At 39.1% G+C, this 6,791-nt stretch overlaps 1 protein-coding gene across 1 annotated transcript in view; it reads right to left on the minus strand.

Annotated features, from left to right (window-relative positions):
- Positions 1 to 4,374, minus strand: part of Rab32 (RAS oncogene family member Rab32) — a 61,270-nt gene extending 56,896 nt beyond the window's left edge. Inside the window, exon 1 of the mRNA XM_065230137.1 lies at positions 4,353 to 4,374. The gene's annotated coding sequence lies outside the window, so the exon portion shown is untranslated. The remainder of the gene's footprint in view (positions 1 to 4,352) is intronic.
- Between the last annotated feature and the right edge of the window lie 2,417 nt (positions 4,375 to 6,791).

The following is a 6,791-nucleotide window of genomic DNA, read 5'->3' on the forward strand; positions in this document are numbered from 1 at the left end:
AAAATCGTTGATTTTAACGAAATATGATTTTAGATTCTGATTCAGCAGCCCACAATTAAGTATAAAAGTGATTTCGCCAAACATGGCACCAGAATAAACGTTGAAAATGATCAGATTGTGATTTCAATATCAGCAAACTTAAAATACCAAAGTTCAGTATATACAATTGACGAACAAAACCCATTGATTACATTTCAAGATAAAAACCTTTTTTACATAGTTGAAAATTTTATCATGAGTAAATGGCTTATTCTCAAATACGTCACTTCCAATCTAAAATATATCTGAGACAAAATTGGATTGTTTAGGGTTATATAAGGTACATAAATATTTTTAATCTGCATTAAAATGGAACCGATATCCAAAATTTCAAAAATTTTGATGCGCTGGAACTATTTTAAAAATGTGAGGTCACATTAGATAAAATCACCATCATCACTTTATATTAGAGTGAACTGTTAGCTACAGTATTCCTTTCATATGGTTTGTAGTTATATGACATTTTTTTAAAATTTATTAACGGCCTAAATTCATTATCAAAATAAATTTTCCGCATTTGGTAATTTTTGTCAATTCATCTATATAGGAAAATGGTAATACTATGACGAGCACCTCAACGGTGATGCAGCAGAACACGTAGGTGGCACGGCAACAGACCTTGGAGCACGCGCAGAAGACGACAGGCTACCGGCCCCTGATCTTCAAGAAGTTGAGGAGGAGATCGGTCGGCTGAAGAACAACAATGCAACTGGTGTAGTTCAACTACCAAGTGAGCTATTAAAATACGGTGGTGAAGCACTGGCTAAAGCGCTGCACTGGGTAATTGCCAAGTTTGGGAGGAGGAGATATTACCGGAGGAGTGGATGAAAGGTGTCGTATGCCCAATCTACAAAAGGGCGACAAGTTGGATTGCTGCAACTACCGCGCGATCACACTGCTGAGCGCCGCCTACAAGGTACTCTCCCAAATTCTATGCCGCCGCCTGTCACCATTTGCAAGAGAGTTCGTGGGGCAATAGCAGGCGGGATTCATGGGTGCCCGCGCTACCACGGACCAAATTTTCGCGATTCGTTAGGTTCTGCAGAAATGCCGAGAAAAGAACGTGTCCACACATCATTTGTTCATCGATTTCAAATCCGCATACGACACAATCGATCGAGATCAGCTATGGCAGATTATGCACGAGTATGGATTTCCGGATAAACTGACGCGAATGGTCAAGGCGACGATGGATCGAGTGATGTGCTTTGTTCGAGTATCGGGAACACTCTCGAGTCCCTTTGAATCTCGAAGGGGGTTACGGCAGGGTGATGGACTTTCGTGTCTGCTGTTCAAAATCGCGTTAGAAGGTGTGATCCGAAGAGCTGGGATAGACACGAGTGGCACGATATTCAGGAAGTCCATGCAGCTTCTTGGCTTCGCCGATGACATTGACATCATGGCACGGAACTTTGCAACGATGGCGGAAACGTACATCAGACTGAAGGCTGAAGCTAGGCGGATTGGACTTGCCATCAGTGCATCAAAGACAAAATACATGAAAGAAAGAGGTTCTAGGGAAGATAATGTTAGCCTCCCACCCCGAGTTCAGATTGACGGTGACGAAATCGAGGTGGTCGATGAGTTCGTGTTTTTGGGCTCACTGGTGACCGCCGAAAATGATACCAGCAGAGAAATTCACAGACGCATTATGGCAGGGAATCGTGTCTACTTTGGACTCCGGAGGACGCTCCGGTCGAATAAAATTCGCCGCCGCACGAAGTTGACTGTCTACAAGACGCTGATTAGACCGGTGGTCCTCTATGGCCACGATACCTGGATTATGCTCGTGGAGGACCAACGCGCCCTTGGTGTTTTCGAACGGAAGGTGTTGCGTACCATCTACGGTGGAGTGCAGATGGATGACAGAACGTGGAGGAGGCGAATGAACCACGAATTGCACCAGCTGCAGGGAGAACCATCCATCGTCCACATTGCAAACATTGGGTCACTACGGTGGGCTGGGTACGTCGTAAGAATGCCGCACGACGACCCAGTGAAAATGGTTCTAGAAAGCGACCCAACAGGAACAAGAAGAAGAGGCGGGCAGCGGGCAAGGTAGATCGACCAAGTAGAAGGCGACCTGCGGACCTTTCGCAGACTACGAAGCTGGCGAAATGTGGCCATGGATCGAGTAGAGTGGAGACGACTTCTTCGGACAGCAGAGGACAACAAGGCCTTAGCCTGATTGGTAAGGTAAGTAAGGGGAAATGGCTCTAATGTTGACCTATGAATCTAAGATTGGGCCCATCGCTAAAAATCTGCTATTTAACAATTTTATCTAGATGAACGCGTCATTGGGACGGTACTAATTGATACTTTTGGTCGCTATTGAAAATTTAGTCGATTGCTGAATTTATGTATGGGCCCAAATTAGGGGCATTTAGGTCGTCATTACATCCATTTCCCCTACCATTTTTTTTATTAGCGACCAAAAATGTCCATTAGTACCGTCCCAATGACGCGTTCATCTAGATAAAATTGATGAATAGCCGATTTTTAGCGATGGGCCCAACCTTAGATCCATAGGCCAACATTAGAGCCATTTCCCATACTGAGAGAAATTTTAAAATTGTTGAGGATTGAAAACAATAAAATGAGCCTGAGAAATTAGCAATGCTTTTGAGTCCAGAAGAATGTTAACAATAGAAACAAAATAAAAAAATTGCCAGTTTGACGGAATTATGGAATTATGTAGAGTGATTTCTAAGGGATTTCTATAGAGAATGCGTACTAAGAGTGGTCGGTAGAGAACGCCTAGAATGTTATTCATAAAGTTTGGAGATTATCAAGATTATTGCTGGGAAGCTCGGAACAAAAATATGATGGAACTCTAGGATGATTTAAAAGTGAACTATTGAAAAAAAAAAGTCGAAGATATCCTGTGAAAAGTTCCAAAGAAATTCAGACCAAAAAAACGTTCATGATCTAGGGCACAGGAAAAATATACACCCATATTTTCGTTTCATTCGGACGTTTCCATACAGAAAAACGTTTCCATACAAAAAAAAATGGTTTAATGAAAAATGCAATTCGAACGAAAACAAGAATATGGATGATTAATTTCAGCATTTGGAATTATTTAAAGATCCTGAAACTATGAAAAATAACGCTTTCAGACTTCAAATTTAGTTATGTAGTAAAATTATTATTTGTTAATCCACGATACCGAACGGTTTTTTCATGAAATTGACAAACATTTAAGAATATCTCATGCTCAGTAGGCTGTGGAGTTTTGACGTCTTTGGAAGAGTTGTTTTGCTTTGTTGGATAAGGTTAATAAATAATATGTAAAAGTTATTTTAAATAAGATCGAATAAAAAATACTATGAAATAAAAACATGCCAATTAAACATAATATTCAAATTATTCACTTGAGAATTGAATGCGTATACCATGCCTATTCCGGTGGAAATCATGTTACCTTTTGTTTGGAGAATGTTAAGTCCAATTCGATGCAGTGGTTGTCGAGTAAAACGTCTCTCAATATTTTACAATTTCTTATTCCTGCACTCGAAAAAAAAACATTGTAAACTTAGCTTAACCCACTTGGAATGAAATTTATCTGCTTAGATTTCATTCAGTGCAAACACGAAACAGATTTTGTTGAATAACTTTTTTCCCTTCAAAGTGCCCATTTTAAAATGTATGTATGACTTTTAGATAAAAGATTTGTATTACTGTAGAAAAAATTTCAGATCTCAAAAAAATGTAGTTTATGAAAAAACTTTTTAAGTATTTTTTTTACGTTTACACAAAATTTTATTTTTTTGATTTCTTATGACAGCTCATACATTTTTCTACAAAACATCTCTGCAAAACATTTGTGTAGGACTTATCAATTTTGAGTTATATTTTTTTGGCTTGACTTTTTAGTTTTTTTTTTTGCTTGATTTTTTTAATATAATAGGTATACAAAGTTATTCCCATCGGAAATAGTCCACAACGATGAATTAAAATACAATCAAACTGTTGGAAATTACTGGCTGCATAGTGTATTTTTATTTTCAATATGCACATACATAATTCTTACATGCATGTGAGTGGAAATGTGAACATCAACATATCTGTTGCTTCATTTTCCGCGCATTGACGTTTGAAGCAATTGTTTACCAAAGTACTTGCATCGATTTGATAATTGGCTGGATAATTATGTATTTTCCGAATTCAAGACACTATAAAGCATTTACATTAAATTATCAAAATAGGGGAACTTTAATTCCCACTATTGGGATAAACTAACGGAAACAAAATTCAATACATCATCGTAAACTGAAACAGAAGCCCCCTCACCAAAACTGAAAACAACTTACCGCTTAGTCACCCACTTACTGCCTTCTGCTGCTCCCCTCTCGCTCGCTCTCTATTGCATCATATGATTACTATTATGCTCAAAACACGCACTTCCACTCTTTCCTAACTGGACCCTTCCTGGCCACTGTTAAACTCTTTTTTTCCCACCGCAAATCCAATTGCAAACAGTTCCGATCTTCGATTCCGATTCCAAATGCATTGATTTCCGCTTAATGCCAGCTTTCCACCACCAATCAATCGCTCATTGCGTACTACTTTTCTTCTTTACTTGTTTGACTTCAGCTACACACGCGTGTTAATTGCAAGTACGTTTGTTCTTCTTTTGCCTACATACATTGCATACTGCCTTTTGGATGGTGAGAAAAATAATAGTCTGCTTCTCTTCAGGACGATATCGTTTGCAGATTTGGCACACATGGAACTGGTAGCAACATGCTTTATTAAATATTAATCAACAATAGAATTAGGACGATACACTGTTCGCGACTCTGTGGTGCAAGGAAAACTGCGTGTATTTCGTGTCTTCCCACGACGCGACGCCACAACGACGACGACGACGATGGGTGACAGATATGGAGATTTTGATAACACTGTGGCACCGAGCCTACTGTGTGAGTGTTGCGGATTTATCCTACATAACACCTACCACAACGACGTTGCGTGCGCCAGCGCAATACAATTCAAACACGAGGTGTAGGATTGTTTTATGGTGTGCCTATGACCGGAACTGGGATAGAAGGGGAATAAATCAGTGCTTTCCTTTAAGGTAATAGGTAACTGGAGGAAATCTGGAACTGTACCATCCGATAACAGGAGATGCAGGTAAACTGCAGGAGGCGCATGGTTAGTTATAATAAGCAATTCCAAATATGTATGCATTTCTCTCATTGTCTATTTACCATTTAGAACCGGTAGAAGTCCTAATCCTTTCTTAACAATCTCAAGCGTCAAGCTCATACGGATCATCATCAAAAATCGTGGTGCTGAAAAGCATACCTGAACCAGATGAAGGTCTGATTTTTCATACACGACGTAGGGTAGATGTACCAGTTATGGCTAGACATTCCTATTATGGAGTGTTCCATTTATGGCCTATTTAAATCACACAGGAAATTAGATTTAAGTTAACCTAGCTTCTAAGTGAAAATGTACCTAGGCTAAGATATATTCGGTAAAATGTGATCTTTTCTTCAGTCGAGAATTAGTAGAAGACACTGAATCTGTCCAGGATATGCAAATAAGGTAGTGGAATTAAATGGTAATTACTAATCCTTCTCTCTCTCTCTCTCTCTTTATCCAGGTATTCCACTAAGACGCCCACATCCATCAGGGGGTCTATTATCATCGTCACGTCACTTTATTTTCCTGTGGTTTGTGCATGCCCTGTCACCGTGACAGAAAAGTGACAAAAAGTGAGACTCATAATCGCTCCAGTGTCGTGAGTCGTCATTAAGTGACACAAAAGTAACTCGAAATTTATGAGTATTTCATCGGTTGGAAATTTAATGAAATGAAGACAAATTTCCGCTACCAATGTGTTCAAAATATCCGCGAAGAGTACTGCCATTGTTGGTTGTGCTATAGCAACGAACAAATCGTTACAGGATCCTCTTTGATAACTTCCTTCAGCTAAAAATCTTAAACCTGCTGTTAATTCGATTATCGGTGGTAAAGCGGCAAAGGAGATGCTGGGACATGATTTTGTTTTCACAGTATTTAGCAGATACGAAAAAATTTCTTTTGAAATTCTGAAATACTGCATAAATCTGGAATGTTACAATCATCCATTGATTGATATTTTTAACAAAGGCTTAAGTTACATTTCAGTCGATAATGCTAATGGATTAGATGCATTCCTGTTAACTCTTCGCTGGATTCTTAGATTACAAAAATCTTGACTCTCTGAAAACCAAGCTTCTGTACAGCTCATTATTTACAATTTGAATTATTATTTTCCGCTTTTTGATTTTAACACAGGCATTCACGCAATGTACGAAATCAAAAATCGAGTGCAGCAGCTAGTTGGAATAAAGGAATAAAAATTAAACATCAGAGGAAGAGTTACTGAAATCAAGATTAGCGTATGTTCCAAGGTGATGGAATTGATTGCGAAATTTCTAGAAGGCTGCACACGCAAGCGTGAAGGGGAAACTTTCCCCATCCAATGATGGGGTTGGCACAGAAAAACAGACATAACTCTCACAATCACATTCATCGCAAATAAGGTTTTAGTTGGAAATGTGCTTGCATTTGTCATGGTGGCGCCACTAAACTGTTAAGCAGCTACCGCAATTCGAACTTAGCAGTGATGCCAGTTCTTTTTTTAGGTAAATTTAGTAGATGTTAGCTCTTGAAAATGATAAGTGACCAAGGCATCACACTGGAGACACACCGCTTGACAGAACGAGGGAAAAGCAACTTGTGAAAAAATGCTTGAA

This window comes from Ochlerotatus camptorhynchus, unplaced genomic scaffold (assembly GCF_037179485.1).
Source record: "Ochlerotatus camptorhynchus isolate MF236.1 unplaced genomic scaffold, CSIRO-AGI_Acam_v1.1 ptg000328l, whole genome shotgun sequence".
Taxonomy (NCBI): Eukaryota; Metazoa; Arthropoda; class Insecta; order Diptera; family Culicidae; genus Ochlerotatus; species Ochlerotatus camptorhynchus.